The 15,821-nt window shown below is 42.1% G+C and overlaps 1 protein-coding gene across 1 annotated transcript in view; it reads right to left on the minus strand.

The window, feature by feature from the left end:
• Window positions 1–15,821, minus strand: part of ARL8B (ADP ribosylation factor like GTPase 8B) — a 36,537-nt gene that overhangs the window by 16,668 nt on the left and 4,048 nt on the right. The gene's annotated exons all lie outside the window — the stretch shown is intronic.

The raw sequence follows: 15,821 nt of genomic DNA on the forward strand, positions 1-15,821 counted from the left end.
CACTATCTTAAAATGAGTATAATGATATAAGACAGAAACAGTAAGTAAGAGGAATAAATCACTGTCTAGAAAATTGAAGTCAATCTACAGCAAAGTTCTATAAACTAAGGGATTTTTTTTTTTTAATATGTGATTTGGGAACAGCAGTCTGTGACTAAGGGACATCTATCATTTGTTGAGTCATCTAGACTGTCAGTTTTAGTCAACCAAATGCTGGGGGTGCAGGGTAGGGGAGTGGGGGCATACCAACCTCCCATCAGGTTACTGGTGGTAACCCATCAATGTTTCCTGGTACCCTAGAACTATTTATTCTGGTCTAAAAATGTAAGAATATAACAAACCACAGTTCCACACAACATCCGCTTCCCCGAGGGTATCTTTCTGGCTGTGCCCGGGTTCAGTTTCAAGCAGCCTGGAAATCTACTCCAGCATTTATCAGACACAGAATAAAAGACAAGAATAATCTGTGTTGGAATTTAGCCAGGAGACTTGGTTCCTGATGAACCAACAGGAAAGCATTATTTTAATTAATTAATTTTAAAATATATATATATATTTATCCTCACCAGAGGATATTTTTCCATTTTTTGTACAGATAGAATGGGAGGGAGAGAGAGGAAGGGAGAGAGAGTGAGAAACATCGACGTGAAGGGACACATCGAGTGGCTGCCACCCGCACGACCAACCAGGGCCGGGGACAAACTGCAACCGAAGTACGTGCCCTTAGCGGGAACCGAACCCGGGTCTCTCCGGACCGCAGGCCGACGCTCTCACCGCTGAGCCAAACTGGCCAGGGCTTAAATTATATTTTTAAATAAAGTTTTAAAAAATATGTTTTTATTTATTTGTTAGAGAGACGGAGAGAGGGAGGGTGGAAGGGAGAGATAGAAACACGGATGTGAGAAACATCAATCAACTGCCTCCTGCACGCACGCCCCCTACTGGGGATCGAGCCCACAACCCAGGCGTGTGCCCTGACCAGGAATCGAACCGGGACCTCTCAGTGCACGGGACCACAAGGAGAGCATTATTTTAAAAACCACCATGCATGGTCCCCGAAGTGAAGCACACAAGCTCAGTGCACCTCGTATAGAAAGAAGATGCCAAGGCCATGACCACTGCTACCTCGGGAAGAAAAGGACCAGGAAGCCAATGGGAGCCCTGTAAAATTTGCACCACACAGTGCCCTAATTTCTGGGACTAGGACATCCTGTAGGAAGTGAACTTACTCATTCAAAATGTCCAGGTCTAATATCATCTGTTAACTACTTATGCTTCCGGTTTAGTTCCATTTCTTTCTTTTTTTTTAATTAAAAAAAAAAATCCTCACCCAAGGATAGTCTTCCATTGTTTTAGATAGAGTGGGAGGGAGGAACAGGGAAAGAGGGAGAGAGAGAAAGAGAAACATCAATTCGAGAGAGACACATTGATTGATTGCCTTCTGCAGGACCCAGATAGGGGCCAGGGATTGAACCTGCAACCTGGTACGCGCCCTTGACTGGGAATCAAACCTGAGAATCTTTGGTCCACAGGCTTGTGTTCTAATCACTAAGCCAAACCAGCCAGGGCCAACTCCATTTCTTTAAGGGAAGTTATACAGGGTTTTTTTCTCTTGGGCCACGAAGAAATCTAACTGGTGATGAACATCTCACACAATTTTCTGAGTCTGCCTCATTCTACTTCCAGGGAAATAAACTTCCCTGTTCACTGGAACTGTAATACCATTGGGTGGCTATTTAGATCTGCAATTAAAATGTCATAGACATTTACTGAGAAGTTACCCAGAAACTGTCTCCTAGTTTAGAATTTAAGCCACCACTCCTGTCACTCCGAACCCTCAAGTGTTAGAAGTGAGACCCTCCCAACGTAACCGAGGGCTCCAGCACGTCACGCCCAGGGACAGCACACGTGTGGTTGCCAGCAGTTCTCCTTTCTGCCTGGAGGAAAAAGGAAGCTGCTGAAACCCCGTCCCACAGGCATGTCAAGTGACAGACAGGCAACCCTCCCTCCTTACCTCTGAGAGCCCACTCCAGGACCCTTGCAAACAGTAGCGGAGGCAAGAAAATGTTTATAAAGACAACGGGGTGTCAGATCTGGAGGAAGCAGACCTCGACCGTCATCAGGACGACGGAAACCTGGGTTTAATTTGCAGTCCTTTACTGCCCACGTGGACCACCGTCATGCCTCCCAGACTTGCAACTTTATCTCCTCCACTCATAACATCACGTGGATCGCTTTGTCCCCCCACTCCACTGTGAAGTTTTCAGTAGCAGTTTACTTTTAAAAATATTGAAGTTACTAATTCCCTAAAATGATTTAAAACTAGAATTTATCCAATCTTTTAGCTATCTATTTATTCGAGACATCTCTGCTTCTGAGCTCGTCAGTTTCTCTGGCAGGGGAGTGGTGTGGGTGCAGAAAATGCCATGGTCTGAAGACTCAACGGCCATCTTCCCCTCCTGGCTCTCTCTGGGTGACCCCGAAGGAACACCACACACTCCATCAGCCCAGTCAGTGCCATCAGCGATGCTTCACACCGAAACTCAGCTCTTCAATGATGGACAATCATGAAACACTGAGTCACTGTACACTGCTCAGGTTCCAAGTGCAGTGCATTCTAGATGCTAACATCATCATTTATTCAGTAGCTGTCTACAACCCCACGTATTACCACCGGGTGGGGAGCTTGGCCAGGAATTAGGAGTCCAGGAAGAGGCTGGGGTGACAAGAATGTTTTCCAGTTATATGTGGTTACTGCATCAAGACATCATTGTTACTGGCCAGGATACATGTCGCTGACTGACACTATTCATAATGATGGTGATGATGATAGCAGTGTGACACCATTCACTTTACTGACCTCACTGAACAGAAAAGGAAGCTGAGTTCAAGGTCACAAGATCTCACACACAGCTAAATAGTGGCCAAACTGGGATCTGAACACAGGCCTGAACTTCAAAGCTCTTATGTGACTTTCTACTTGTGTATGACGCTTCAGGCATTTGAGGGGTGTCTGGTGATAGATAAGCAAGAATCAGTATTTTTACAGAAGCTTGAAGTAAATGTTAGGTTGCTCAACAGCAATAGCAAAATACCAACACAATGGCCGATTGAGAGGTTGCAAATAAACACTAGGCTAGTATTCTACTAGCATATGTAGTGAAATATCAATTTAGAGCAATCATAACCTCTTCTATCCAAGCCCAAACTAATACCCACAACCAAATTTACCTCCAGGAAGACATACCAAACAGACCTGAACATCTTTCAACAGGACACCCCAAACATCCTAGCAGGTCTACAGTGAATATGGCAAAGGGCTGTCTGTTATTTTAGTTTCTTTTTCATGATGATAGAAACCCTTCAATAAGAATCAGAAACTAGTACCTAGTGCCCTGGTACCTCCGTCCTGGAACTCAGGGACCTTCCATTTCCCTCTGAAATTGAATCCCTACTCGGTGCTCACTTGAGGGGCGAGAAGGGGCCCATCTCATCCACCATCAACTGGAGCACACGCTCCAGCCCTAACCCCTAAATGTCACGTCAAACACAATGATAATTACCAATTATGAAGCATTCACTGTATGCCAGGCAGAGTGCTCATCACCTTACCGCACCCCCCACCCCACAGCTGTTCTCAGTCCCACATCACCAACGAGGAAACTGAAACTTTAGCAGTGGTTTTCAACCTTCCAAATGCCGCGACCCTGTACTACAGTTCCTCATGCTGTACGTAGGCGTGCGGGCATGTGGGCGGACCCGCCTGGAGGCGGTCAGAGGAGCGGGGTCTCGGTTCCTAAGACCACTGGAAATATGTGTTTTCCGATGGCCTTAGGCAATCCCTGTGAAAGGGTCGTTCGACCCCCAAAGGGGTCGCAACCCACAGGTTGAGAACCACTGCTCTAGGGGGTCACAGCGCCCTGGTAGATCTTAAATTCAAATTTAGTCCTGTCTGACCCAACCTACTTAAATATGACCCTACACTGCCTTACTGTTAAGTCAATAATTATGGAGCACCTGCTGAGTCAGGTCCAGAGCTACATTTAGTGGCATAAATAATAATAAGAAAGTCTGCTGTCTAGAAGTAGAGACATAAATAATTGGCACAAATAAATACAATTTTATGGATGATTTTTTTTTTTAATTTATTTTTTTGGTATGTGCCCCTAGTGGGAACCAAACCCAGGACTCTCTGGTCCACAGGCTGACACTCCAACTGCTGAGCCAAACCGGCCAGCAAATAAATACAATTTTAAAACAAAACGCTGTAGAAGCAGCTCAAGGGAAATGAAGAGGAGAGGAGAGTCGGGACGAGGTTCAGACCCGGGGTCCACACGGAGTGTAACAGCGTCCTCTGGGGGAAGGAGCGCTGGCTGTGACAGGCACTGCAGGCAACGGAAGTGTCTTGGTGCCCGAGTGTCTCGCGCTCCATCATCACCACAGTCTAACATGCGTCTCAAAGGCCTGCCCCTCCTCCCTCTCCTCATATCCGCACTGCTCACTTTCAATGGCAAAATTAAGCTCCCTCCAGTCTGTCTCTCCTCTTCCAAAGACACAAACACTAAAATGTGTGTGTTCCCAGGAAGGCCAGGACACGGAAGTATTAAAGCAGCCACAGAAGCAGACGACGCACTCGGCAACAAAGAGCCAGAGCAAGCTAAGAACACTGGAGCTGCAAGAGGTCAGGCCAATCCCAAACTGGACTCAGCGCAGGACCTGGGAGAGCTCGATTTATCTCGGCAAAGTAAGGTCCTAAAGGACTGTCTGAGACGCGGATCCATCATATCTCCCCTTTTTTATGGGCGACAACATTCAGGGTGAGAGCTGAAGATGAATTCCAGACCTATCTAAAAACGGTCACTTAATCTTTCTTCACCTTATATAAGCTAAGGAGTATCTACTTAACAAGGGGGCCAAAAGAACCATACAATACAGCGTATGTGAAAGCTCTTTATAAAACAGCCAACTGTTCAATTAACTAAACAAATGAAAAGTTTTTTGTTTTTTTTTTAATGTCGCGTGTGTTCGGAGATAGAGGGAAAGCATAATTAAGAAAACAGTAGAGCCCTGGCTGGTTTGGTTCAGCAGTTTGAGTGTCGGCCCGAGAACCAAAGGGTCTTGAGTTTGATTCCTGATCAAGGGCATGTACCTGGGTTGCAGGTTTGATCCCTGGCCCTGAGGGAGGCAACCAATCAATGTTTCTCTCCACCTCCCCCTTCCACTCTATCTAAAAAAAAAATCAATGGAAAAATATCCTTGGCTGAGGACTTCCTGTCTTGTTTCATGATAATGTCCATATGCCCCAAGATGAACTGTGTCTCTGAGCACTATGGGTCTCTAAGCAGATACCAAACAGTCTAACTGGAATACGAGGACTGGTGACCACACTTTGTTTTCAACCACACTGCGAAACAACCAGCAATGTTACCTGACAAGAAAGGAAAATGGTATTATGAACCTAACACGACCTACATATTTCCCCAGGACCTCAGAAAAACCCCAAGAGATCAGGTATCCTTTATGTTTAAGCACACAAGTGCACCCCAACTTTTCTCTCAGTGGAAAGACACGATACAAACAGAACCACTTTCCAGGGACAGAAACAGTCCTGTCCGCATCAGACAGCAAGTGGGCATGAGGCACTCTGAAGGCACAGCCTCCACTCCGCTGCCTCCTGGGGGGCCGGCCACGGCAGGACTCTTCGAGGCGGCCTGCGTTCTGGGCACAGATCATGTGTGTGAGCACAAGTAACTCAAGATGGCACACTGCATTCTGGAGGACTGGAGAACAACCTGCAAGTCCTGTGTATAAACGTGGGCAAAACAAGTAATCAGTGGGGTAGGATGATCCACACAAACCACTAGGAAGAAAATACCCCACAACTCGTTCTTTTCAGGAGAAAGCAGGGTTGGTTTCCTAACTACTTGTCTCACTAAGTCTCTTACTGCTCCTGAGAATAAGGATAGGAACTGGATGAAACTGTAATTCCGTTTTAGTCACGCTGTTCTCAAATACAGCAGCAATGCCCTTCCCAAACAGCATTCCCTTTAGAGCAGAATACACTTTATACACCCCCGTCCCTTTCTCTTCTAAAGCCACTCCCCCTTCTCCATCCCACATCTGCTACTCGTTGGTTGCAAAATCACATATTCCCCGCCATTGACTCAAATCCTCAAGGTCTTAGACTACAAATTCCCCTTTGCCTTGCACATCTGAGTCAACTGCTAAACTGTACTTGTTCTACTTCCATAACAATGCTCTCTTTCCTTCACTCCTTAACTCTCCCTGATCTCCCAGACAGACAGAACACTGTAATAGCCTTGTAATCAATTTCCGTTCTCAGGGTCTCTACATAGCTATTAAATTAATCCTTGGAAACACAGGTCCCACTTCCTTCCCCTGAACAAAGATCGTCAATGCCCCCCGCCCCCCACTACAGATTTAAACTCAGCTGTGGCCTTGTGGGAACCAACTCAATCTACTTCTCCAGCCTTTTGTTTTTTCCTTCATCCAACAAAACTTCTTGTCCTCAACTGGCTTAGCTTCTCTTACTGTTCCTTCTTGAACATCCTTTATCCCTTTCGTGACACTAGAAGCTATGTGAAGGAAGGGGCCACGTGTCTCGCTCCCCACTGTATCTATGTTGTCTAGGCCACTGCCTGGATTCTCACTGGATGATCGAAACCACTCTGCTCTCCAAGTTCAGTTTGATGGCCATTCCCACCATGGTCCCACCAAAAGTCAGCAAACTGCCTTCCTAAAACTCCCCCGACGTCTTAGTGAGGTGAGGTGAGGAGATTCCTATAGCATTTTGTGCCAGTCTTAAAGCACTTAATATTGTTATCCTATACATGGCTACTATGAGGCGGCTACTCTTGTCTGGTACATTTATATATCACCTCCTATCACAACACCTTGCACACAGTTGAAGTATACAGAGAGATATACTTTGTTGTTATATTCATTTAATGTTTAGAAAGCTATTATGTGTCAGGCATTGTTCTTTCCACTGGGATACAGCATTTAAAAAAAAAAAAACCAAGCCCTGGCTGGTTTGGCTCAGCGGTTAGAGCGTCAGCCCACGGACCAATGAGACCCGGGTTCGGTTCTGGTCAAGGGCACGTACCTCAGTTGCGATTCATCCCCAGCCCTGGTCAGGGTCGCACGGAAGGCAACCAGTTGATATGACACGTCGATGTTTCTCTCTCTCTCTCTCTTTTTCCCACCCTCCCTCCCTCTCTCCTATTCTGTCTAAAGATAAATGGAAAAATATCCTTGGGTGAGGATTTTAAAAAAACAACAACAAAATGAACCCAAAGCCCTGCCCCAACAGAACTTATATTCATAAAGAGACAAAGACAATAAACAAGGTACTTTCTGACGGTGGTAAGTGTGGTAAAAATTATGATGGCGGTGACATGAGGAATCCTGACTTGGGAGGACCCCACTACAGCTAAAATTATACTAAACATTTAAAGGTTAAAACTGGTCACACTGTTTGGCCCAGTTTCTGGAACTCTGAAGAAAATTATAAAAATGAAAGTTTTAGGAACAAATATTTCAATAACTCAATAGTGAAAAATGATGCCTGTAACCAAAATATACATATAAGGGTTAACTAAAATGCCCTGGCCGGTTTGGCTCAGCGGTTGGAGCATCGGCCCATAGACCAGAGTCCCGGGTTCAGTTCCGGCTAAGGGCACTTACCTCGGATGTGGTTCATCCCTGGCCCCCGGTTGAGGTCAGGTGGGTGGCAAGCAGTCGATGTGTCTCTCTCCCTCCTGCTCTATGAAGACAAATGCAAAAATATCTTCAGGTGAGGATTTAAAAAAAAAAAAGGCTGTAACATCCATTTGATTTAATGTCTATTAACTATTTTTATTGATTTGAGAAAGAGAAGATGGGAGAGGGAGAGAGAGAAACATCAATGGGTTGCCTCCGGCATGCCCCCTACAGGAGATCGAATTAGAAACCCAGGCTTATGCCCTGATCAGGAATTGAACTGGTGACCTTTTGGAGCATGGGACGATGCCCAACCAAGTGAGCCACACCAGCCAGGGCTCACTGACTGAACTGGAGTTGATCAAAGTAGATAAATCAATTAGACTATATGGGATCACTTAGTACATACACATGATCCTCTCACTGTTATCGAGAAACTACATATGTATTGCTAAGTGAGCAAGTAAGATAGAAAAACAGCAAAATGGAGTTGGTGTTACCAAGACCACAGTATAAAAGGGAGCTAAAAGGCCTGGCAGCTCAGCTAATACACCCTCCCCCGCCGCACTCCATGTGAAACCAAATATTTTGAACTTTAGAAATGGCTACATTCTAACACAGCTCTTGGAACTGGGTCTGGATCACTGAACTCTATTAAAAAATAAAATTTCCACTTAGCAATAGACATAAGCAATTAATGATGTACAAGCATGGTATGAATCTGCTGGCCGGCACCAATCACAGCTGTCAAAATGACCTGTATAATCCCTTTGGAAGCCCCCCTCCTCTGTCTTTATAAACTCTGACCTTTTCTTTCCCCCTCCGAACAGCTGAGAGTTTCTACCCAAACCCGTGTCTCCTGGCTTTGCCAATCCTGAAAAGATCCCCAAGCAAAGCTTCTGTCTGCCTTGCAGTTCTTGGTAAAAACTGACTGCCACGTTGAATCTAAAAACAAACAAAAACAACAAAACAAAACAAACTAAAAAAGGACCCCCCCCCCCAACAAAACAAAACTGGAACTGACAAAGAAAACAGACGGGATTACCAGAAGCAAAGGGTGGGGAAAACGGGTAAAGAGGTCAAAAAGTACAAACTTCCAATTATAAAATAAGTAAGTCATGGGATGTAATGTACAGCATGGTGACTACAGTTAATATTATATTGCAGACTGACTGGTGTGGCCCAGTGGTTGAGTGTCGACCCAGGCACCAAGAGGTCGTCAGTTTGATTCCAGGTCAGGGCACATGCCCATGTTGTGGGCCAAATCCCTAGTGTGGGGCATACAGGAGGCGGCCAATCGATGTTCTCTCTCTCTCATCAATGTTTCTACCTCTCTCTTATATAAAACTTAAAAAGAAATATTATATTGCATATTTAAAAGCTGCTAAGAGAGTAGATGTTAAAAAGTTCTCATCAGCCCTGGCCGGTTTGGCTCAGCGGTTAGAGCACCCGCCTGCGGTCCGGAGAGACCTGGGTTCGGTTCCCGCTAAGGGCATGTACCTTGGTTGCAGTCTGTCCCCGGCCCTGGTTGGTCGTGCAGGTGGCAGCCACTCGATGTGTCCCTTTCACATCGATGTTTCCCTCTCTCTCTCTCCCTCCCACTCTGTCTGTACAAAAAATGGAAAAATGTCCTCGAGTGAGGATAAAAAAAAAAAAAAAGTTCTCATCATGAGAAAAAATAATTGTGTGGTGATGGACGTTAACTAGACTTATTGTGGTGATCGTTTAGCAACGTATAAAAATATTGAATGCTATACACTTGAAAGTAATATAATGTTACATGTCAATTATATCTCAATAAAAAGTATATATTTGTATATATAAAGGAATAGAGAAAAATTAGAAGGATATACAGCATATTAATAATGATTAAATCTTAATGGTATTAAAGATTATTTTTTCTTATAGTAGTAATTCTACTTTGGTGGATGCCTAAGAAATTGTTATCAATAGGCACAAAAGACATTTTTAATATCATTTTCCCAATCATCATCAAAGTTTTTTTTCTTTAATACAACAAATGATTACTTTTATAATCCAGTTTAGCAGAAAAGTCCTCAATTTTCAAGTATAAGTGTCACTATTTACATACCTGAAATATATAATTATTTGGCCAGTACTGTGATTTAAAAAAAAATACATAATTTTCCCTGGCTGGTTTTGCTCAGTGGTTAGAGCATCAGCCTGCAGTCTGGAGAGACCCGGGTTCGGTTCCCGCTAAGGGCACGTACCTCGGTTGCAGTTTGTCCCTGGCCCTGGTTGGGTTATGTGGGTGGCAACCACTCAATGTGTCCCTTTCACATCGATGTTTCTCTCTCTCTCCCCCTCCCACTCTATCTGAACAAAATATCGAAAAATGTCCTCGGGTGAGGATAAAAAAATAAAATAAAATAAAAAAATAATAATGATAATAAAAAAAAAAAAACATAATTTGCCCTGGCTGGTGTGGCTCAGTTGATTGAGCACCGAAAGGTCACTGGTTCAATTCTCAGTTAGGGTACATGCCCAGGTTTTGGGTTCAGTCCCAGTTCAGGGTGAGTATGGGAGGCAATTGATACATATATGTCTGTTTGTGTGTGTATCTCTCTCTCCCTTTCCCTCTGTCTAAAAAAAAAGAAACACCAACAAAAAATATTTTAAAAAATACATAATTCTTAGAGATGATTTTTAAATGACTCCACTGTAGACTTTTTAAATAAAAAAAAGTTCCTTTCATGAAATGAAATAAGACTGTTTTCCTAGTGTATAAAACTGGGCAATCTATGAAATCATATCCAAACACAAGATCCAATATCTAATTTAAGAAACAATGTAACTTAAAAAAAAAAAAGGCAGAATAGAATGTAAGTCTGTGGTTTTGACTTTAAAGAAAAAAATTAACTCAAATTATTCCATTTGAGATTTCAATTTTGGGTTGTCACATCTTAGAAAAACTAAATGCCTTAAGTTATCATTTAGTTTTGACCTATTTAGCAAATAGATGAATATGTTTTTCCTTAGTTTTTCTCATATACGAGCTCAAAGGACACAAATCAACTTTTTTTGTTTGTTTTTTGTTTTTCTTTTTATCCTCACTCGAGGACATTTTCCCATTTTTTGTTCAGCTAGAGTGGGAGGGAGAGAGAAACATCGATGTGAAAGGGACACATCGAGTGGCTGCCACCCACACGACCAACCAGAGCCGGGGACAAACTGCAACCGAGGTATGTGCCCTTAGCGGGAACCGAACTTGGGTCTCTCTGGACCCCAGGCCGACACTCCAACCGCTGAGCCAAACCGGCCAGGGCACAAATCAACTTTTTAAAAAAATGTTTTTATTGATTTTTTTAGAGAGAGAGAAAGGGAGAGGGAGAGAGAGAAACATCAGTGTGAAAGAGCATCCATTAGCTGCCTCCTACATGCCCCCTACTGGCCATTGGGCAGGAAACCTGGGCATGTACCCTGACTGGGAATTGAACAGGGATCTCTCAGTCCATGGGACGATGCTCAATCTACTAAGCCACACTGGCTGGGCTTAACTTTTATAATTATAAATAATACTCAAGTTATACAATTTTAAAAATTCGTCCTGCCGATGTGGCTCAGTGGTTGAGCATCAACCCATTCACCAAGAGGTCGCCGGTTCAATTGCTGGTCAAGGCACGTGCCCAGGTTGTGGGCCTGATCCCCAGTAGGGGGCATGCAGGAGGTGGCCAAACAATGTTCTCTCTCATCAATGTTTCTATTTCTCTCTCCCTCTCACTTCCTCTCTCTCTAAAATCAATAAAGGAAAAAAAATTTTTTTTTAATTCATATGCTATAGCCTCAAAAATGATCCACTTGGTAGACTTTCTTAGACTCTGGTTTAGGAAAGATTATTTTTTAACTCCTCCACCCCAGGCCAAAAAAAAGCATCATCCCACATGGTAATAAGGACCACATGGAAATATGCCAGAATTCTAGAATATAAATTAATGCAATCCACCAATAAGTTTAAAACTAGTTGGATTGTGATAGCTAAAGTGTATGAACTGTATTTATATGGCTTGCCTGAGAAGTTCAATAAAAAAGAAAACTGAAAAGGGAATTCTGTTCTCTACAGTCTCAGTCAGCAGTTGCTGAAACATAAACAGGTACTTCTTAAAACATTAAATACAGAAACAGAGCAAATAGCTAATAAGATGATTTTAAAATACTGCTGCTGTATTTACCTTATCAACAAAACTAAATATGAGTTGTTGTAAAAATATCAAAGGACAAAGTGCTTAACTAAAGTCCAACTTTATATATGAAATCAGTTCAGAAGACCTTCTCAGTGGGCATGCAGCTTCTGGAAAGTAATTTGGCATTTGATATAAAATATGCTCATATCCTTGGACCTAGCGATGCCCACTCTGGAACCCATCCTTGGGAAACGCAGATCAAATTGATGTACAACAGCAAAACCCTGGATACCACTCAATGTCCAATAGTGAGGAAATTATCAAATATATTATGATATATCCACAAGATATGCCATAACAAATTATAAAGCAGTTCAAAACAGTTTTACTCTCTCTAAAATTTATAGGGAACCACAAAAGACCCAATTTAGCCAAAGAAATTCTGAGAAAAAAGAACAAAGTAGGAGTCATCACACTTCCTGATTTCAAGATATACTATAAAGCTATAGTCATCAATACAGTATGGTACGGGCATAAAAATAGACAAATAGACCAATGGAACAGACTCAAGAGCCAGAAATAAACACAAGCATATATGGTTAACTAATATTTGGCAAAGGGAGGCAGGAATACAGTCTCCTCAATAAATGATGCTGGGATAATTGTATATTCACATGTAAAATAGTGAAACGGAACCCATATTTCACATCACTCACAAAAATTAACTTAAATGAATTAAAGATGTAAATATAAGCCTAAAATAATAAAACTCCTATAAGAAAACACAGAAATTAAGCTCCTTGACATGGGTCTTGGTAACAGCTTTTTGGATATGATTCCTAAAGCACCAGCAACAAAAAAAAAATTACCAAGGGGGACTACAGCAAACTAAAAAGCTTCTGCACAGCATAAGAAACCACTGACAGAGTGAAAAGACAAACTATGGAATGGTAAAAAATATTTGCAAGCCATATATCTCATAAGAGATTAATATACAAAATATTAAAAGAATTCATACAACTCAACAACAACAAAAAAAACTAATAGCAAATAAGACAATTAAAAAACAGGCAAGCCCTGGCCGGTTTGGCTCAGCAGTTAAAGCGTCGGCCTGCGGTACAGAGAGACCCGGGTTCGGTTCCCACTAAGGGCACGTACCTCGGTTGCAGTTTGTCCCCGGCCCTGGTTGGTCGTGCGGGTGGCAGCCACTCGGTGTGTCCCTTCACGTCGATGTTTCTCTCTCTCTCTTCCTCTCTCTCCCTCCCGCTCTATCTGAACAAAAAATGGAAAAAATCCTCGGGTGAGGATAAAAAAAAAAACAAAAAAAAAAAAAAAACAGGCAAAAAACCTGAACAGACATTTCTCCAAAGACATAAGGCCAACATATATATGAAAAGCTGCTCAACATCACTAGTCATTAAGGAAATCATTAAGGAAATGCAAATTAAAACCACAATGAGATATTTATCACCTCACACCTGTTAGAATGGCCATCATAAAACAAAAAACAAGAAATAACAAATGCTGGCTTGGATGTGGAGAAAAGGGAACTTTTGTGTACTGTTGGTAGGATTGTGAATTGGTACAGCCACTATCAGAAACAGTATAGAGGATCCTCAAGAAATTCAAAATAGAAGTACTATATGATCTAGAAGCTGCACTCCTGGGAATATAGCCAAAGGAAATGAAAATTAAGTCAAAAAGACATCTGCATCCTCATGTTCATAGCAGCATTAGCCACAACAGCCAAGACATGGAAACAACCTAAGTGTCCTTATTGACAGATGGATGCATAAAGAAGTTGTGGTATATATATAATGGGATTTTATTCAGTCATAAACAATGAAGAAATCCTATCATTTGTGACAACATGGATGGACCTTGAGGGCATTATGCTAAATGAAATAAGTTAGAGAAAGACAAATACTCACTTATATGTAGAATCTAAAAACAGAAACAGAACAAACACCCCCACCTCCAAATCGAAAAAAGATATCAGACTTGTGGTTCCCAGAGGCAGAGGGTGGAGGGAGGGAGAACTGGAGGAAGGTGGTCAAAAGGTACAAACTTCCGGTTATAGGATGAATAAATCCCAGGGATGCAATACACAGCAAGCACAATGACTACAGAGAACACTGCTGCTGTTGAGAGTAAATCGAGAATTCTCATCATAAGGAGAAACATGTTTTCCTTTCTTTTATGTATCTATATAAGATGCATGTTAGCTGAACCCAATGTGGCAATTATTTCACAATGTAAATCAAGCCAGCATGCTATATGCCTTCAACTTACACAGTGATGTATGTTAATTATTTCTCAATAAAACTGGAAAAAAATAAACACTGCCTTTAAGAAATGAGGGGAAAAGTGGTTTTAGATGTAGAAAGATGCATACACCATAACTAAAAGAAAACAAATTGGGACACATACATTATAAATAGTATCATCTCAAAACTTTAAAAAGGCATTTGGATATATACATTTAAAAAAGACAAAGGAACTACTTTGAAATGTTGACAGTTTGAATGGTGGATTTAAGTGATTTCTTTTACTTTATACTATTCTTTTTATTTTATTTTATTTTTTATTATTATTTTTTTGTGTGTGGTACGTGCCCCTAGCGGGAACCAAACCCGGGACTCTCTGGTCCGCAGGCCGACATTCCAACCGTTGAGCCAAACTGGCCAGGGCTTATTTTTAATTAATTATTTTATTTATTTATTTATTTATTTATTATTTTATTTTTATTTTTTTATCCTTACCCAAGGACATTTTTCCATTTTTTGTTCAGAAAGAGTGGAAGGGAGAGAGAGGAAGAGAGAGAGAGAAACATTGATGTGAAAGGGACACATCGAGTGGCTGCCACCCACACAACCAACCAGGGCCGGGGACAAACTGCAACGGAGGTACGTGCCCTTAACAGGAACCGAACCCGGGTCTCTCTGGACCACAGGCCGACACTCTAATCGCTGAGCCAAACCAGCCAGAGCTGTTTTTTATTAATTATTTTTATTACAGATGTTTCTCCTCCCCACCCCCCCATGGACCCCTCCTCCTGACCACCCCCTCACAGTATTGTTGTCTATGTCCACTGGTTATGCATATAAGTTCTTTGGTTTATCCTACCCCCCCACCCAAGGTTTGTCAGCCTGATCCCTACTTCTATGTCTCTGGGCTTATTTTGTTCATTATATTCCACAAGTAAGTGAGATCATGTGATATGTCTTTCTCTGAATGGCTTATTTCACTTAGCATAATACTCTCCAGGTCCCTCCATGTCATCTCAAAGGATAAGAGATCTTTCTTTCTTACAGCTGCATAATATTCCATTGTGTATATGTACCACAGCTTTTTTAGTGCTTATCTACTAATGGGCACTTGGGCTGTGTCCAGGTCTTAGCAATTGTAAATAGTGCTGCTATGAACATGGGGGTACATATATTCTTTCTGATTGGTGTTTCAGGCTTCTTAGGATATATTCCTAGAAGTGAAATCACTGGGTCAAATGGCAGTTAAATTTTTAATTTTTTGAGGAAACACCATATTGATTTTCATAGTGGCTGTACCAGTCTGCATTCCCACCAGCAGTGTACTAGAGTTCCCTTTTCTCCACATCCTCCCCAGCACTTGTTGTTTGATGACTTGTTGATGGCAGCCATATACTATTCTTTTAAAATTTCTACTAATGACCCTGTATGATTTTGATCATCAGAAAAAAATCTTCTAAAAATAACATTTAAATAATTATTTTTATAGGTGTAAAATGCATTCTGTATCCATGTTAAGTGACCACGCACTTTATCTTTGAGAAACTTAAGAAGTGCTTTAAGCCTGGCTGGTTTAGGTCAGCAGTTGGAGCGCTGGCCTGCGGACTAGAGAGTCCTGGGGTTCGCTTCCCACTAGGGGCATGTACCAAACATTAAAAAGTGCTTTAAGCTGTGAAATATCCTGGGTTGG

Source organism: Molossus molossus, unplaced genomic scaffold (genome assembly GCF_014108415.1).
Source record: "Molossus molossus isolate mMolMol1 unplaced genomic scaffold, mMolMol1.p scaffold_m16_p_18, whole genome shotgun sequence".
Classification (NCBI taxonomy): Eukaryota; Metazoa; Chordata; class Mammalia; order Chiroptera; family Molossidae; genus Molossus; species Molossus molossus.